The sequence below is a fragment of the Thunnus albacares genome, chromosome 8, assembly GCF_914725855.1.
Source record: "Thunnus albacares chromosome 8, fThuAlb1.1, whole genome shotgun sequence".
Classification (NCBI taxonomy): domain Eukaryota; kingdom Metazoa; phylum Chordata; class Actinopteri; order Scombriformes; family Scombridae; genus Thunnus; species Thunnus albacares.
Genome location: NC_058113.1, coordinates 12,897,114 through 12,915,501, shown reverse-complemented (window position 1 = coordinate 12,915,501; position 18,388 = coordinate 12,897,114). Strand labels below are relative to the sequence as shown.

Below are 18,388 nucleotides of genomic sequence, written 5' to 3'. Positions count from 1 at the left end.
TGTACAAAAAAAAGTCCACTTGACATGTAAGGATCATAAAATAAATGTTATAATACAATATAACTATATGTACCAACACAAAGCTTAAATTGTCATTTCCATGTTAAAATATAATTATTATGCACTTAATAGAAACTGGGTTCAAAGAGACAACTCCCTACTGTAGCACTTGTATTCAACTTAGGCTATGATGCTACTTTGCTTACCTGAAGTCTGAGGAGTAAATATAAGATTGAGTGGTTAATGAAACAGTTTGCATGTTTATTACAGTGCATTCAACATTTCTCTTACAGTTTACAAAAAAAACATAAAGAGCTCTTGTAACCAAAAATAAAATGAAATAAAATAAAATAAAATTTCCTGAGTCTCTCTCTTTTTTTTTTTGCTTAAATGTCTCTCTATCTGGGTGTTTATGTTTTATCATCTTTTATCCACAGATTAGTTTCAAATGCGATTTCATCCACTCCCTCAATTTCACAACTCTATAGTCTAGGGATTTTTTCTTATAATTTTATAGTATTCCACCAAAACATGAGTTTCAGTGATGATTTAATTAAGAACTATTTTGAATTTTCAATTGAAAGTTGAATTTACCAGAAGGATTGTGATTAGCAAAATAATTTAAATTATTTACTACTTGTACATTATATGTGTGGCAGCAAGCAACATGTCTTTTGAATAGGGTTTGGCGGGACATTCAGGGTGACAGCGACATTCATGTTATACAGTAAACAAGCCAGGTTAGCCCTCCGAGTTAATGCATGCTAACGAATGAAATGCGCAACATTTTTTGCTGACACTAGATATCAAACAAAAGCCAGAGACTATATCGTATTAAGTTGCTGTGACGTGTAAATTCACTACTTCTAAGCAGAAGGCAGAATATACCGTCATCTCGGAACCTGACAAGCCCCGGCAAGGCCTCTCTTCTCCGGGCAGGTCTCCTGCTCCAGCTTCCTTGTCTGACTCACCTAGGTTAGCGGCTGTCTCCTCGGCCTAACCCTGGGTGTGCAACGCTATCTCCTTCTTTTTGCCATTTTGTGGTGGGTGGCAACCAGCATTAAGGTACATTCCTGCCTCCTACTATGTTTGAGTGTGAACCCGAGTTATCTAGCCCAACAAACAAACACAGTGAACCAGCAACTTTCTCCAGCGCATGTAGGAAATTCATTTTTCCCTACCGGCCAAAGTGGTGGGTGGTCTCCATAATTTACTCGCCAAAGACTAAATTTACCCGTATTTGTGGAATGGCAAGTGTTAATTTTGGACCCTGGTTATATTCATGATAATATGTTGAATGTAGTTATGTTAGGCTAATTTCTGTAAAAGCTATTCTGCTTTGTTGGATCCTGTTTAAAGGGATTATAATTTTATGCTATATGAGATACATGGGAAATGTATTTAATTTATATGAGCAATTCATTGCTTTAGTGATAAAATATGAAGTTAATTTTTGGTGGAATACTATAAAATCATAAGAAAAATCCCTAGACAATAGGGTTGTTGGGATGAGTTTTGAGGAAGTGGATGAGCTCTCATTTGACAGCAGGCTGTATGATGATTTATCTGATTTATTCTGGACTGTATATGCTAATGACACTGGATTTGTAGCTTGGAGTTAAAGGACCAGTGTGTAGGATTTTGTGGCATCCAGCGGTGAGGTTGCAGATTGCAACCAACTGAATACCCCTCTCTCACCCTTCCCTTCCAAGTGAGTAGGAGAACCTAAGGTGGCTGTGAAAAAAAATGTCCTCTCTAGAGCCAGTGCTTGGTTTGTCAATTCTGGGCTACTGTGGAAACATGGCAGTGGCCGGCTCCATGGAAGAGGACCCACTCCCTATGTAGATATAAAGGGCTCATTCTAATGTCACGAAAACACAGCAATTCTCATTTTCAGGTCATTATACACTAATTAAAACATACTTATGAATGTTATATTTGATTTCTCCCAATAGATCCCCCTATATCTTACACACTGGCCCTATAACTCTTTGCTGGAACTCTTTGCCAGTCCCAGTGGTGAAACATTCTGAGGGAAACCTGGAAGTGGTGTAGCCAGCTGCTTCAGATTCTATTTTGCAGGATTGACACAACGGATTTGGAGAAAATTGCCAGATAAGGAATGATCATCACACACCAATTTATCCTTATTTATCCATAAATGTCTCTCCGGATAGAGAAACATCTAAGGGGAAAAAAAAGAGAGACACTAAGGGCATTTTATTTTATTTTATTTTGATTTTGGTTACAAGAGCTCTTTTCATTGTTTTTTTTTCTTATTTAATTTTCGTAAACTGTAAGAGAAATGTTGACTGCACTGTAATAAACCTGCCAATTGATTTGTTAACCGCTCAATCTTTTCATTTACTCCTCAGAGCCCAGGTAAACAAAGAAGTATCATAGCCTAAGTTGAATACAAGTGTTACAGTAGGGAGGTGTCTCTTTAAACCCAGTTTCTATTAAGTGTATAATAGTTATATATCTACATGGTGAAAACAATTCAAGCTTTGTGTTGGTAAATATAGTTACATTGTATTATCACGTTTATTTTATGATCCTTACATCACAAGCACACTTGTTTTAGTAAAATGTAACTACCATGTCATTAAGCATTACTTCCTTTGACAGTTCTCCTGTTTCAATGCACTTATTCAATGAAATGTCATGTTTTAGTTAGTAACACTATGGAACATATAGTACAAGTTTGTCTATATTGCATAAGAAAGGAAACTATCCATTTTGATGAAAGGATATGGTAAGGACTTTGTAATACCCTGGGATTAAACAGTTTCAGTATACTTACTCTGTGAATTGTAATGTCTTACTTACTAAAGTTGAAGAACAGATATGGTAAAATCTATGGTCCCCATTTTTAGAGATCCCCTCCACTCAAAAACATCTTTTTTATGGTTAGCTAGTCTTGGAGGCTCTTCAATTTTAGTTGAACATTTAGTTTTCAAAATAACATGCAAGGATCTGTGAGAAAAACATTTTTGTCGTTATTTTCATAGAACAGTGAAATCGTTATTCCTGTCAAAGAATGCTAAAATTGTTAAATTTTCTAAATAAAATAATTGCATTTTCTTTTAACATATAGCATTAAGTATCTTTTTAAATGTGGAATCAATCATGTTGATAGCAGATGGTTGTCATGATGAATTGATTTCCAGTTGGAAATGTTTCACTAATGTTTAATAGCCATGTGATGTGTGTTTCAAATTTACAAGGGTCACAAAGAGCATTAATACATGGTTAATTATGGTTAAGTAATGCTTATTCAGTATTTTTATGCATTTATGAAGTGCTACTTAACGGATACATGTTTTCAATTTTACAATAAGGGTCCCAAAGAGCATTCATTAATGCCAATTATGTTTAAGTAATGCTTATACAGTATAACATGCAAAATAATTTATAGGTAAGGTTATAAGTTAAGGAACGTCTACTTGAAGACCATAGAGTATGTCTACTGATCTCAACCTTTGCCAAAAGTAAGTCATAAGTTGGAGGATGGACAAGTAAATGGACAATCATTATTCTTAAATAAGAATTTATAAAAACAGTTTTCTCTTAATGTAATGGCTTAGCTGTGAACTCCACGACATACATGTTAATTAACATCTTTATCACCCATTTATTTGTATTAGTTAGTACCTTAATTAACATGTAAACTCTTAATAAATGTTAACAAGAGATTTGTTAACAGTTATGTAATGCTTACTATTGTTTTCATTAACTGTTAGTTAATAATTATTACTCTGTTAACTAATTTTAATAGCATCTTTATAAACTATTAAATAATGTATAAATGAATAGCTCATTTAACATGACATCATTGGTAAATGATTACTAGACACATTAGTTAACTGTTAATTAACTGTTAGTTAATGCCTATTACTGCATTAACTAATGTCAATTAATGTACCCTTATTGTAAAGTGTTACCAAAGTTGTTAAATGTATTATAAAATAAACAGGTAACATGAGCCATCAATCAGTCAGTTGGTCCACCAATGTGGTCCAGACTGAAATATCTCAACAACTACAAGATGGATTGCCGTGGAATTTGGTACAGACATTCATGGTCTCCAGAGTATAAATTCTACCGACTTTGGTGACCTGGTGGATTTGATAGAGAAATTAAACCAAATTAATATCAGTTGGCATAAGAATTCAGTAAGATTCCACATCACTCCAGGCAATTGTACAAATCTCATACGAAACCACATTCTCAAATGAGTCATATAATTACTGTAACCAACACAACTGCCATGTGAATCATCGTCTGAACATATCAGTGTGTTGCAACAGTGGGTTGCAATTTACCTAGCTTATCTGACAGCCCAAATGATTAGATGTAGGTAAACGGACATCTCATCTCTAGTTTAGGCAAGAGTGGAGAAACAGAACAACATGTATGTGGAAGTGGCTCCTACATGTATATGTCCACCGTCAGCACCAGTGTTATATTCTGCGTATTGACCATTTTTGGAAAATTATGTACAGCAATACTGATTTTGCTATTGAAGTCTGAACATTTACTTCTGAGTGCTGCAGTACTGAAGGTTGCATTATAAAGTAGCCCTTCTATATTGACTACATCTTTATTCTACAATGCTATTCCCATTCCTCTTCATCAGAGCAGCCAGGCACACCGTTTCACACCAGCTCGCACCATACCAACTGACTTCCACTGATAAATGAGAGGATTAGTGACTGGTACACTTTATTAAAAAGTAATAACAATTTTTGTTGGCACCCTTCACATGGTAAGGAGTGCCATGAATCACAGGATATTGGCTGTCTGTATCTGATGAATGCATCGTTTACCAGCCGAGGAGTTATTTAGTAGCTGCTATTAATTTAAATCACATTTATCTCCCCCCTGTAGCTCGGGATGGGGGAAACACAAGCTCTGCAGTGGAAGGAAAGCGGAAAGCAAAGAATTAGACTTCACAGAATGGATATCAAGGTATTATATCAAGGTAATTTCCTTCAGTATGTCTAAAATGATAATTAGGGATTTTGATACCACTGTTTGATAGTGCTGCTATCACAGAAATCAGCATTAATGCCTGACACTTCAACAATGAGTAGCTGCAATTCTTTTGGCTGCTCAGCAAAATTATAGTTCCTAAACTGGCTTTTTCCAAATCTCTTGCACATAAACTGTATTTATTTCATGATAGTATTATGAAACATTCTGTCAAACCCAAGTAAAATTCATCATGATCATTCATCATTTCAGACTGACAATTTGAATTAGGGTGACCTTTCTGTCAATTCTGGCTCTTTTCTGAAGTGAGTCTGCTAGCTAGTGCTCTGTCTGAGTGCTTATCATTGTTAGTGTCAGTATGCACCAATGCAAACCACACTGTTTTAGACTGACTGACAACTCCATCTTTGCAACTCCAAAGATAGAAAGCGTGTTTCCCTTACACATATTGTGCTACTAATTGGTGATATTTTTGAATAATCTTACAACTCATAAAAGTCTAATAAGCTGAATTACAGCACAGAGTATCTCATGTCTGGAAGATACAGTTTCTGTCTATCTTTGATATCCCTCACCCACACGACCATGTCATGAAACGTTGGTGGTCCCTCATTTCCTTTTTCCTCTAAAAGGCTTTTGAAGGCTATCCAAACATAAAATGGGGGGCTCATGTAAACATATAACAGCCTTAGCCAGACATATAATCAATTATTCAATACAATAACAGTGTTTCAAGACTGAATAATTTGCCCATGGCTATGCATTTGGAACTGTGAAGCAGGCACACCTGAGCAGGAGTTTATTACACTTTTTTAACGTCCCTGCTGCATGTTGGTATTCTTCTGCTCCAGAATGCTTCAGAAAAGACTTGAGCATTATCTAAAAAAAATCTCTTTACTATAAGGAGTTAGTGATGAACTGTATTGATTGTGCACTGTAAAACCAGCTGTTTACTAATCACATGCAGGCCTATTTTATCTTATGGCATGTGCCTTTGAGTTTTCTTAGGTTTCTGGTTCTCTTTACCACAACTCAGTTCAAGTTGTGATAAACCTAATTGCTTGCACCTTCACTGACTGAGTGCTTATAGAATATTCCTTGAACAATAAATTAGTTCCCTATACTGGTTTGTACAAAAGAACATTTGAGGAAAGTTGACATTTACAGCTCTGATAATAAAGCAATATAGTCAGTGATGTGTGGGTGTAAAACTGAAATGAAGTTGACTTTTAGAGAAAATGACTTCTGGATGACTTTTAAGCTTAGGGGCCACAACCCAAATTACCAGCTCCCTCATAAACCAGCCCAGGCTAATATTTACCATAAGTCTGGTCTTAAACTTAATTAAATAGGCAGATAGCAGCATTTAGGATGGAAATGTGTGCACCCATAGCCTAAGTATATACTTCATCATGTTTGCTTAACCTTCCTGTGGACTCCAAAGGTGCGTCTGGTAATTGAAACATAACAGAATTAGGTTACAAATGTCTAACAGAGCACTGTGTGTACAGTAGAAGCCCATACACCACTGAGCTTAGCACATGTTTTCATTTAATTAGTTTTTCATTTGGCCCTGAATGCCTTGTGTCAATACAGGCAAACAAGTTGGTGTAGGGGATTTTCTGTGTGCATGAGTTATGCCCAAATATATGTGCTCATTTTTGATTTTCTGCTCACCTCATTTGGCAAAATATTGACAAGCAAGATATTCATGAATGCTAAACTGGTGCCACGATTGCTGGCACAAACGCTGGCTACTATGTTAACTAAGAAATCAAAAGCTATTTTTTAAATTCATCATCTAGTTTTATTTATTGATTGGAAATGCCCAAACATATCTTTAATCTGTTGCCTTCTTGTCCGTATGATCTTGACAGTTAAACATTGTTTTGATTTTTTTTCCCCTCTGTCTTCCCACACAGACACCTGAGTAAGTGTGTCAAAAGTGAAGCTCAAAGGAGTATGAAATGCTAAAAGCTAAGGTATGGCTGGCTGCAAAGTGCTATTGATCTTTTTTTATCTTTGGTGTTAAAGAGGAATGCATATCCCCTGTCAACTTCTTTCAACTTCAACTTCACACACGCACAGCTCACTTCCCTGAACAGAGGCTTCACAAAAACACTTTCAGTTATTGACATTTGTTGTCAAAACCGTCAAAGCTTCATGCTTCAATTTTTATTGTTCTTAAATCTTCACAGTATGATGACGAAGAATAAAAAAGTTGATTGACAATTGATTGCATTACCTAAAGGATATTTACAGAACGCCTGAATATTTTTGTGCTTGTATTATTGAAGTTAAGTGTTCTGTACGTTTCTGCATGCCTGATTCCACACTCTCATACTATATGTGTATTTGTATATTCGATTTTGCGTGATTAGGTATGTCATATCATGTCCAGCAGAATCATACAAATCCAGTAAGCCAAAGAAATAAAAAGTGTGGGGATAAAGAGTAAAGGTTACCTTATTTTTACTGTAACTTTGTAAAAGTTGACTTTTTGATACTGTGGGAGGGTTTTGTGGTACACTGGTGATATGTATCTCTATTCTCACTGCACTGTCACTCTGTCCGGATGATTAATGTAAAAGAGTTTGACAGAATTCCAGGCCTCATGTCCCTCCTGGGCGACGAGTGATAATCTGCCTGCTCCAGGCAGCTCTCGAGCAGGCAGGGAAGCTACGTAAGGCCTCCTGTCCCAGGTGAAGAGCCCCGGGGGTTTGGGTGTTGAGCCTGGAGGCTGCCCAGGTGTTCACAGTTATTACTGACTGCCTGTCCCAGCTGGGGAGAGAACAGCATGAATATCAGTGAATGTAATGTTTGTGTTCACTGTCAGGTTGTGTTCTCCGTCTGTCAGGTTTGTCTGACTGACTTTCTGCCTCCCTTTCCAATCCTTTCTGACCTTTCACATGCACACAGACAGACACTTTGTTTTAGAATAATGTTTAACATGACATTTTCATAACTTTGACTGCTGTGAAGCATCACTGGCATTGTTTTCTGCTTGATCTTCTCGTCTTTTTACACCCTTTAAAAACCCTTTGAGCGCTTGCTATGTAAATCATATTTCCATTGTGAGGCAACAAAATACTAGCATTTGTTGCAAAAATCACTCACCTCTCTTGGATTAACCGACTTCAAGTATCAACCTAGCTTTAAATTGATATTGAACACAGTGCTACTGTATCTGCACTGTGAAGGAATGAAAGCTGGCATGGAGGCAGCATAATTTCTAGGGCACAAAGCCGACACTAGATGGCTGCAGATAATGGAGAAAAGGAGCTAATGATACACACATACTGTAGGCAGGGTGACAGAGAGAGAGGAGGGAGGAGGTGGGGATGTGCGAGAAGAGGGTGAATACAGCAAGGGGAGACTGGAGAGATTAAAAGAGAATGAAAGGGAGAAAGACCAAGAGCAAAGAATGAGACTGTTGCTATTCAAATATAATTTTTATATGCATTTATATATTAATATTAGCCTTGATCTATTCACGTCTGTTAGCATGTTTAAATGAAAATATACAGCAGATCATGAGTGTGCCTCGTGTATGGACATGCATAGATACTGTTTTACCTATCCTAATGACAAGTAGGTGATATGTCTAAATTTGGACCTTAATTGGGCCAAAAACAGATTTGTATCACATGTAGTATATAGGAACATGTCAAATGATACGATTTGATGACGCTTTGTGATTTATTCTACCGTTTTTTTGTTCATTAAATTAGTTATAACATGTACATAATTACTGAAAACAATTTTCCTTTGAAGGAGATGAGCACATACTGTAAACATAATAGCACCTGCTCTTATACAGCATTAAATTCTTTCGAACTGTATTTAATGCCAAAACAAAACACTTACAGAACACAATAAAGCAGCAGATGTAAAAACCCACCTGTAAGCAGCAGCGATATTTCAAATGAAAATATAGTAATGGTTCTGGGCGAAAATGGGTGGTATACATCTCTTTGTCTATGGAAAGATTAAGCTATTTCACAATCAATAGAGCAGTCAGAATACATTTTTATTGGGCGCATTACACCGCAAATGAATTGTGGAGCTTGGTAAAAGCCAATTGGAAAGGTGATGGAATATCTGTGAGCGTCTGTCTGACAATTGGTTATATTTCCAGAACATGTAGATTAATGGTGTTCACAGCGTGCCACATCTTGGGCATTCATTACACACACAGACACACACACACACACATGCTTGCACATCATTTTCCTCCATTCAACACCCAAAGAAGGCTGTAGAGAGAGGGATAACAAGAGTCATTGATTATCTCTAAAAGGCAAGAGGAGGATCATAATCTCACAAGTGGGGGAAATCTTGAATGTAGTTTAAATATGTTCTCAGCGCTTCTGAAATATTTATCACTTTTGAAATGCAATTGGTGCATTTGCTTGGAGTTTATAGCATTTTCTTTTACTGCCGCTGAGGGAATAAATGGGAAAAGGGGGAAATATAAAGGATACGTCTTTATCAGGATTGGCTCAGACAGGCTTATTAGGGACTGCTATAGTATGTACAGTAGTGGATACTCTTGTCTAAGGCGCAGATCACAGCATGAACATCAGTGGAAAGATTGGTCTTATAAACTGTGGGGTATAAGTAATGTAATACATTTCCATGGCTTTGGGACTTCCATTTTATTTATGCTTTGTGATTTCAGAGGAACTATCTCCATTATTGAGATAAAGAGGCTGGTTAAAGTATAGGTGTGCTTTACAAAAACCACGCACTGTTTCTCTATCCTTCACACATGAGAAATGAGAAGAAAGTCGCCAGGCAATCAGCCAACACAAGTCATTGCAGCTTATTATTTAGATTGATTGTGTATGAACTCTGGTGTGCTAATAGCAATTCTACTGAAAAGCTAAGTGTAGTCAAACATCATAAATATGTATTTAAGTGGTATATCACATCAACTATTAAAACAATCATGAACTCTACATGGAAATGAATAGATACTTAAGTGTGATTTACTGATTTATACCGCTTCTTAAAACTGATGTAAACATGTTTCTCTCTGAGTTTCAAATCAAACACTATCAATATGTGCAACCAGTACCTTCAATCATAACACAAGCACGATGTTTGGAAAGCTGTGATTGAAATTATCCAGCCAGATGAGTGGAGCTGTAGAGAATGAAGGAGGAAACTTATTTTAGACATATGGTCACACCTCGGTAGTGAATATTTTGCTTCCTTTTGTAAATAAGAAACTGATGCCTATGATGGAAGTGGAGTAACAAATTTAAAAGTAGGTGAGCTTAAAAATAAATCATCTTTCTTTCCACAAGACTGTGTGATGAATTGTGAGGGACTTCAGCTTAGATATTGGGGTTCAGGGCATCTCTACACATCTCTACACATACACATTGGTGCACAAACACATCAACTTGCTCAAACACACATATGCACACTCAGGTTGATATATATTTGTGAGGGTTATCGCGGGGTTTGATACCAGTCCAATTTTCTTCAATGACAACTATAGTACAGAAATAATACAGAATTGACAGTCAAGTGTTTTCCTGATCTTACTCCCACTAGAGAAAAAGTTGAACACACACACACACACATGCAATTACTAGCTGGTGTCTTGTTTAGTCCAACCACCTGGAATGAATAAGGAAATATACCCCTGAAAGGTTCTGTTCATCTTTTTCTGTCAGTCTCTCAATGCCATTCCTCATTTCTCTCGCTATACATTATATATACAGTTTCTTCCTCCCATAACATGTTCAATGTGCTAATTGGATTTGATGTGTACCATAATGCTAAAGACCCTTAAAGAGAAATCTTTATTCTTGACAGCTTAAATGTCTCATTTCCAAATGCTGCTATGCAGTATACACCACCTCAATTTGAGGGATTTAAAGCAATCATATTCCAGTGAATCCATTTCAGTAGGAATTTGGGTTTACATCTCATTATCATTTTCAAGCACACAGGTGATAGGCTTCTATTTCAACCCTGTGACAGCAAATATATATATTCCAATACAATATCTAATCTATTAGCTACTGTAGAGAAATAAACAGGGATGAATGCATCTTTAAAGTTCCCTTAACGTTCTTTAACATTTTATTGGCTTGGAGCTGTAAATCACCTCTTTTATTTTCCTTTTAACACTGTATGGATGCCAACTTCCTACAGAACAAAGTTTTCTCTAGTCAGTGTTTGAATATCACAGTAGAGGGTGTACAAAATTACATTGGCTGACACACACACGCTTTTTGAGGGCAGCTTCACAATCTACATACAATAGCTCTCCATGAGTTAAATTAGACTCTCCCTGAATGGGAATTTGATTCTTAATTCAGAACTTCAGAGGCATGTTCATTACATCGGCAAACAACATCTAACAATGAGTGATCTGACATCGACAGGCTTTGTTGTTACAAAAATGCAAATACTCACAATGCAGGATGGGTGCAAATACAAAGACAACACACATTCTTCCTATCAGTTCAAATTAAGGAAAAGGCAAAGAAAAGTGGTTCCATCGGGACGTGTTATCCTCTTCGCTGAGTTTATCTGGGCAAAGAAATGATTGGAGTAGCTGCTTTTAGACCGAAATAAACAGAATTATAAAGAGATTGTGATAAAATTGTATTTGGGTGATACAACAATGCATCATTAAGCTTCAAAAACAATGATTTTTGTGGTTAATTACTGTAGTTGACTCTCTATAAATTGTTTTAGCAATATTGAGGGTTTCTCCCAAACAAATCTACATTCTAGTGATGCTGTTGTTCAGCTGCAGCATGAACTGTAGCAGCCACAAAGAAGTAAAGTCTTCCTGTGACTTAAGACATGTTTTTGTTTTACTTACATTAACTTATGTGCCACAAGCTACATACAGTATTTACAAGTCTCGGGGATGGTGGAAAAGCCTTTACTTATGAATACACCATCAATATTTTACTGATTAGTCATGAAATATTCAAAAAAACAATGTTGATGAGTTCAGTGCATGGTTATATGTAATATAGTTTTGTATATTATATATGTTATTGTAGGAATATTGATGTAACTTCACCGTCTACATTTTGCTGAGTATCTGTGATAACAAGAAAAAACACCTCCAAACATCAAAACGGTCCCACAGTATATACAGTCTTACAAAAGATACTTAACAATTACGTGTTATTATTTTTTACATGTTTAAAGTTGTGTTTACTGTAGGAGGGCTAATTTCCAAGTTTCAACTGTCTTCAAAAGTTACTTTCATCAGTGAGACACAGAACATTTTGTATTTGTTTTGTATTCAGGCAGAAATAATACTACTGGGAACAATGTATTTATCTCCTGATGTTGGAAGCAGGGCTCCTCTAGGGCTGGCCTGGGGCCTGAGTGCCAAAGAACAGGACAGGAAGTCCCTTGTTACAATGCTGGTAGCATATTCAGGGGGCAAACAAGCCACAGAAGAACAGTTATTTGTGGATGTAGCAGAACTTTTCCTAGTATTTGTGACTTTTTTATTGTTGGGACATTAGACGAGTTGGTTAGATAGTATTTTCTGAAAATATGTTGATTAATTCCATTCATCAAGTTGTAGTAAATTCTGTATTATTCAAATGAAATGTGGGATGGGTGAATCTAGGTGCACATTTTACCTCTCACTATATAAATATTACTTAGTACAAATTAAATATCAAAGCCAACAGCAATGTTTTAATCACATGAGACCATGGTATAGGTTTACCAAACAATCACATTATGCATTTTTTTTTTTCAGTCATGTGATCATTTTTTAATGGCTCTTACAGGAGCACACATACCTTTCCTACTTCACACTTGGCTGCCTAGAGAGATAGGCAAACTGTGTTAATTCATCATCATGGGACTCTGATCATGCCCTGCAGCAGTAATATAGTATGCATATGACCTATGTTAATTAATGATATATTGTTTAATATTAACATGCTATGGTCAAGGTAAACGAGGATCAGAGTTAATTTAATTAAGTGCATGGCTTCACGTTCCTCTAGTTATGTTTCAGTGGTTTCATCTAATTCTGGGTTACTCATCACCCATTATTTCATACCATGGTCGGTCATCATCACTTGGGAAAAAAAAAGATAATTAGCATACATACATAGCAGATGGGGTTTCTGGTATCCTTCATACATGTTTGGTTTTATTGTTTCAATACTTTAAAAGTTATACTTGACATTCTTTGTAATATTATAAGCCTCAGCTTCTTTGGATTTTAAGGGGGCAGTTGAAAAACATTAACGATAGAAGAACTAACCAATGAGTCTTCTTTCCCTGTGTCTTTTTCTCCTGAGGCATTTCCTCAAGCAATTCCAGCCAACAGCCTTCATGGCGCCAATCTAGACCCCGTCTTCAACTTGATTTTACACCCCACTTCTTCAAAACAAGACCTTGTACACAACTTGACTTTGTTTTTTTGTCAAATCTCTTGTACAAAACCATACCCAAATAATCCTTTATGACACAAATGACCTGCTTTTACTTGAGAAGCATCTTCACATTTTGGGTATAGAACCAAGACTCTTTTTACCATAGAGTCTAGGATGATTGAATCCAGAGGTAGCGAACCTCTCTCTCTCTCTTTCACTTCTTTTCACTGTGACGTTTGAGACGCGGAGGCCGGCTAATTCCTGTTAGTCATGAGAGGTTACATGAATGATCCTTTAAGCCAGGTGAGGAGAGAGAAGGACGACGGTGATATTCCGACACAGGTTTTAGTTTCCAGACCATCTCATGTTTTCTCTACGTCATGTTAACACTGCTATTTGATACGTCAGGCAAAGTAGACATATTCATTACAAACAACTAGTACAGCTTCTAACACCCCTAGCTAAGATCCAGGCCCAGATAATGGAGCAGGGAGAGGCAGAGGATGTCTTGTTGTTGTCTAAGCACTGTCATTATAACATTTAAAGGACAAAATAGGATTGCATGACTTGGCGGGGCACGGTTACAGTGTCGACCATCTTACATATACCTGTAGAAGACTCATAATGCAAACCCACAGAGATCAAGTTGCACATCACATAGGAAGTTATAGGACGTGACAATTTCAGAAGAAGGTCTTAACTTTATTTATCTTTTTAATGTCAGAGCGAAGTAGGTCATGGGTTGCTATAGTTACCACTTTCTTGTATATCATTCATTCCACACCCATTTTATTCTATCCAGGGTCACATGGGAGCTGGAGGCCAACCCAACATGCTTTTAAAGACAAGGCAAAGAAAAAAACACAGATAGACCTCCAGTCCATCAAAAGGGTTCAAGGAAAATATAATTTTTTTTGTACAATCTTACCACGGCAATTAAAAATATTCATTAAGGAAAAATGCACGTATGTCTTTTGTGTTTTTAATGGTAATTTATTAAATTTGTTCACCTGCTTTGTTCTTTTCTAGCACACCACTAAGAGAATCAAGACCCAAACAAGTCAAAACAATTACTCATGCTCATTGAAAGGGGTGATATAGCAGCATATTTTCCCTCTCCTCCGCTTCTTCACTGAAAACTGCATTTGTGCATATCTATGCATGGTTGGTCAGCCATATAGATGCTCATCTGTGTCTTTCATCAACTTGACAGCTTTTTTCTCCTCAGAAAGATAACATTTATTATAAGCGTAAGCAATACATATTGGCCCGGAGTAAGTTTGTGGCACATTCCCGCACCTCATAATCACGGCTGTCTGCAGTTAAGTATCCCCCATGATCTATTGACTCCATTTTTATTCACTGCATTTCTACCCTGGTAGGTAGAGGGAGTCAGTTAAGCACAGAATGCAGAGCAGCCATAATTCATAAAATATACCAGGGAATTAAATAAGATGTCTACATCTCCAGGTACTCAGTGATTAATCAGATTTAGTTGTTACTTGAAATATGAATATATGCATTTAAAAATCACTAACTCTAATTATGTAGAAGAACACAAGCCAATATCAAACCACTTAAAACATATTGGATGAAGATATATTTGGTAAAATGATTTTATATTTCAAATAATTAACCATTTTAAGTATAAATCCAAGTGAAATGTATGACATTTATGCCAGTGATCTGATATAACTTGACTCTTCAGCGTGGCTCTCATTGTGCCAGAGCTGCATTAACCTTCATTACAATCATAAGTTATTGTTCTATTGTGTTTGTGGAATATGTAAATCTAGCCTTAAGAGAGTTGAACCTACAGCTGAGAAAAATAAAGAAAAAGGAGAAAAAAAATGAATTCACCAGGAAATTGATGTTTTATTAATTATGCTTAAGATAATATATGATAGGACTAATTTTACTCCTTTTCATAAAATAAATACAAGGGGAATGATATCTCATGAGAGAAACCACGTTCTTTAATTTATCATGAAATTAGCTTTTCTACACTAACTGCTGGCGTGCCATGGGATTTCACATTGTGTTGTGTTCTGTTCTCATATTTTAATCACTCTATGGGAAAAGCACTCTTGCTCCCAGCATTATGCTAATATTTATTTTGGTTTGTATTACCCTAGTGTTTACAGCAAATATGCTGGGGTCAAATGAGAGTCAGTATTACTAATGTGATCAAGTTTCATGTAATTTTCTTCCTCTTTTCTATTTATTTACAATAAACGGCATCCTTAAATAACATTAGGGACCATGTGTATGCTCAGACATTTACACAAATTCCAGGTTGATATGATTTCTTTAAGGATTCTGCAGGATTACAAGAAGCAAAAAACAAAGAACTGACAATCCACAGTTAAAATTAGATGAAAAATTCTCCTGTGGTGTATGTTTTCCACAAAAATCCTAACATGATAATCTTACATTGTCAGTCTATCTCTCAAAACAACAAAGCCTAATTGTCATGTGGGTTTTCAACATTTGTTTGGATATAGAGGGAAGAGTTGCCAGTTTTGCCAAGCCAGTATGCCATATGGCCTGTGCTGGTACGTCTCACAAGTGCCCCTTGTCGTATCCCAGCCTAGTGGCTTTCGATTACCTAGCTGTGGCAGTTCCTTTCCCAAGCTGCCACTACTTCTGGCAGATTATAATAAAGATGACTCTTTCACAGTGTGAACTGCTCTCTCAAGGCCAGGAAACCAGACACACACGCACACACACGGTGAACACATGCACAGGACACACGTAATACACACAACTGCATTCTCCTCATGCAAAATACACACACACATCACAACGTGTTAACAGCAGGCTGAAGCTGAGCAGGGCTGCGTGGTGACTGACTGGATGAAATGTGAGGATTAATGGATATTTATATTTCATTATGTTTTTATACTGGCCACAGAATAATGTATCACTCTCTGGGAGATACTGAAACATATGTCAGCCCCTATCCACTTACGGATATAATCCAATTTGACTTTAAACGCACTAATCAAATTTTATTAAAGTCTAATACATCTTCCAAAAAGGCACGCAGATACATTATAGCTGTTCCACATTCATCAGATAGGGGGGCACATGTAGAGCTGTAATCCAGTTTAGGGCATAATTTTGGCGTGTGTTTGACAAACAAAAAGTGATCACTGGAGGATAATATACTGTGAGGGATTCTTATCTAATTGAAGGAATTAGCACTTTTACTAACGATAATTTAGAAATGTTATATTCAGTGCAGTAACTAACCATTATCTTCATTATTGATTAGTCTGCCAATTGCTTTGTCGATCAATTGATTAATCATTAGGTCAGAAAAGGGTTAAAGAAAATGCCTATTACAATTTCAGCTTGTTTTGTCCAATCCAAACAACAACAAAGTCCAAAACCTTTAGATATTCTACTATCATATCCGACTAAAAAAATCAGCAAATGTCCCAAAAAACAAAACAAAAAAAGCTGTGGATTAATTTTCTGTTGATCGACTTATCATTTAATAGTGTAATTGTTTTAGCCACATTCACTTTAATATCAACGTAACACATGTTGTACACTATTAAACTCACAAAACAGCATGGTAATCATTATGGGACAAATCACTTACAGATTCTTATTTAAACAATATTTATAATGTGATTTATTCACATCTGACACAAACATTAATTTCCTTATGTATCTTTTTTTTTCTCTCACTGATACAGAGTCTTAATTTAACTTAAGTGCATTCTCTATTTTATTCATTTTTATGTAAACATTTGGGACAGGTAGTGCTGTTAATCTCATGAACTGACTGCATAAAGGGTTACATTACATTCTCATAGATGTAAATGTCATGAACATCTGTAACATATTAAGGGAAACTCAATACTGCTGCTGTAATATGGTCTATACTGTACATATTACCATTCTTTTCTATTATTTTAATTTTTTTAACTTGAAATGTTAAAATATCAGTTTTGCTATATATTGTCTTAATAATAAAGGCCGTTAAGTTTTAATACTTAAAAAAACAGTGTGCTTAAATTTGGGGGAAACCACATCCTCTTTTGGTGGACAGTATTTGGCCTGCTCATGTGTTTCATCACTGTCACACCAAGCAGTGCTTCCCCAACTGTTTTTTTGATACAATATTTTCCTTATGTGAAAAGGTACTTGCAACTTGCAGTTAATTGTCAGAAATCCACCAACTGCAACTCCTCTCCTCCTCCATCCACCTATGAGCAACAAAAGGCTCCAATCAGTAACCTAACCACAAACAAAAAAGCAATCCACATTACTTATAGCTGTCAACTTCCTGATTGAGGTAACCTGCCACCCTCCACAGCCAAATGACTCACCTCAGTGAAAGAGCATCACAACAGGACAATATGCTTCAAACACAATGACAATAGCCATTCTATGACCATGGCCTGTTTGTGTGTGCATGTGTGTGTATATGTGTGTGTGTGTGTGTGTGTGTGTGTGTGTTCTGCAGGTTTTGTTCAACCCGTCACACTACACTTGGCTCCTGGTGTTGCCAGTAATCAATACAGGCCTGAAATCACCTACTGTTACCCGCCTCCCATACTGCCTGTTTTGTCCCTGACTTAATAATGAATTAGATCCCCCTTCAAATGCAGTGGTGACTCTCTTTGTAGCCTCTCATGAAGCACACACACACACACACACACACACACACACACACACACACATTTATGTACATACATATAATATACAACCACATAAGAGTACTTACTTCATCCTGTGTGCATACAAAACTGACTGCATACAAATAGCTAGTATGTTAATATGATCATATGAACATACACTTTTAAAGGGCTGACCAAATGGTAGGAGAGTGGTGACACACACACACACACACACACACTGCTCAGCCACCCACATCAAGGGTAACATTTCTATTGCATTTGCTAATCACTGATCAATAATTCAGAGCCCCCTCTCATCTTGAAGGGTCCCTGGCTTCCTGAAACATATGGCAGCTTTATGTGTGTATGCACGTG

General features: G+C 36.5%; 1 long non-coding RNA gene across 1 annotated transcript; it reads right to left on the bottom strand.

The window, feature by feature from the left end:
* Positions 1-1,464: 1,464 nt before the first annotated feature.
* On the bottom strand, positions 1,465-18,131 carry LOC122987773. Its single transcript, XR_006404592.1, has 3 exons — positions 18,121-18,131; positions 12,791-12,799; positions 1,465-1,987 (listed from the first exon to the last, which is right to left on the bottom strand). It is a non-coding gene; the product is annotated as an uncharacterized LOC122987773 (long non-coding RNA).
* Positions 18,132-18,388: the final 257 nt, after the last annotated feature.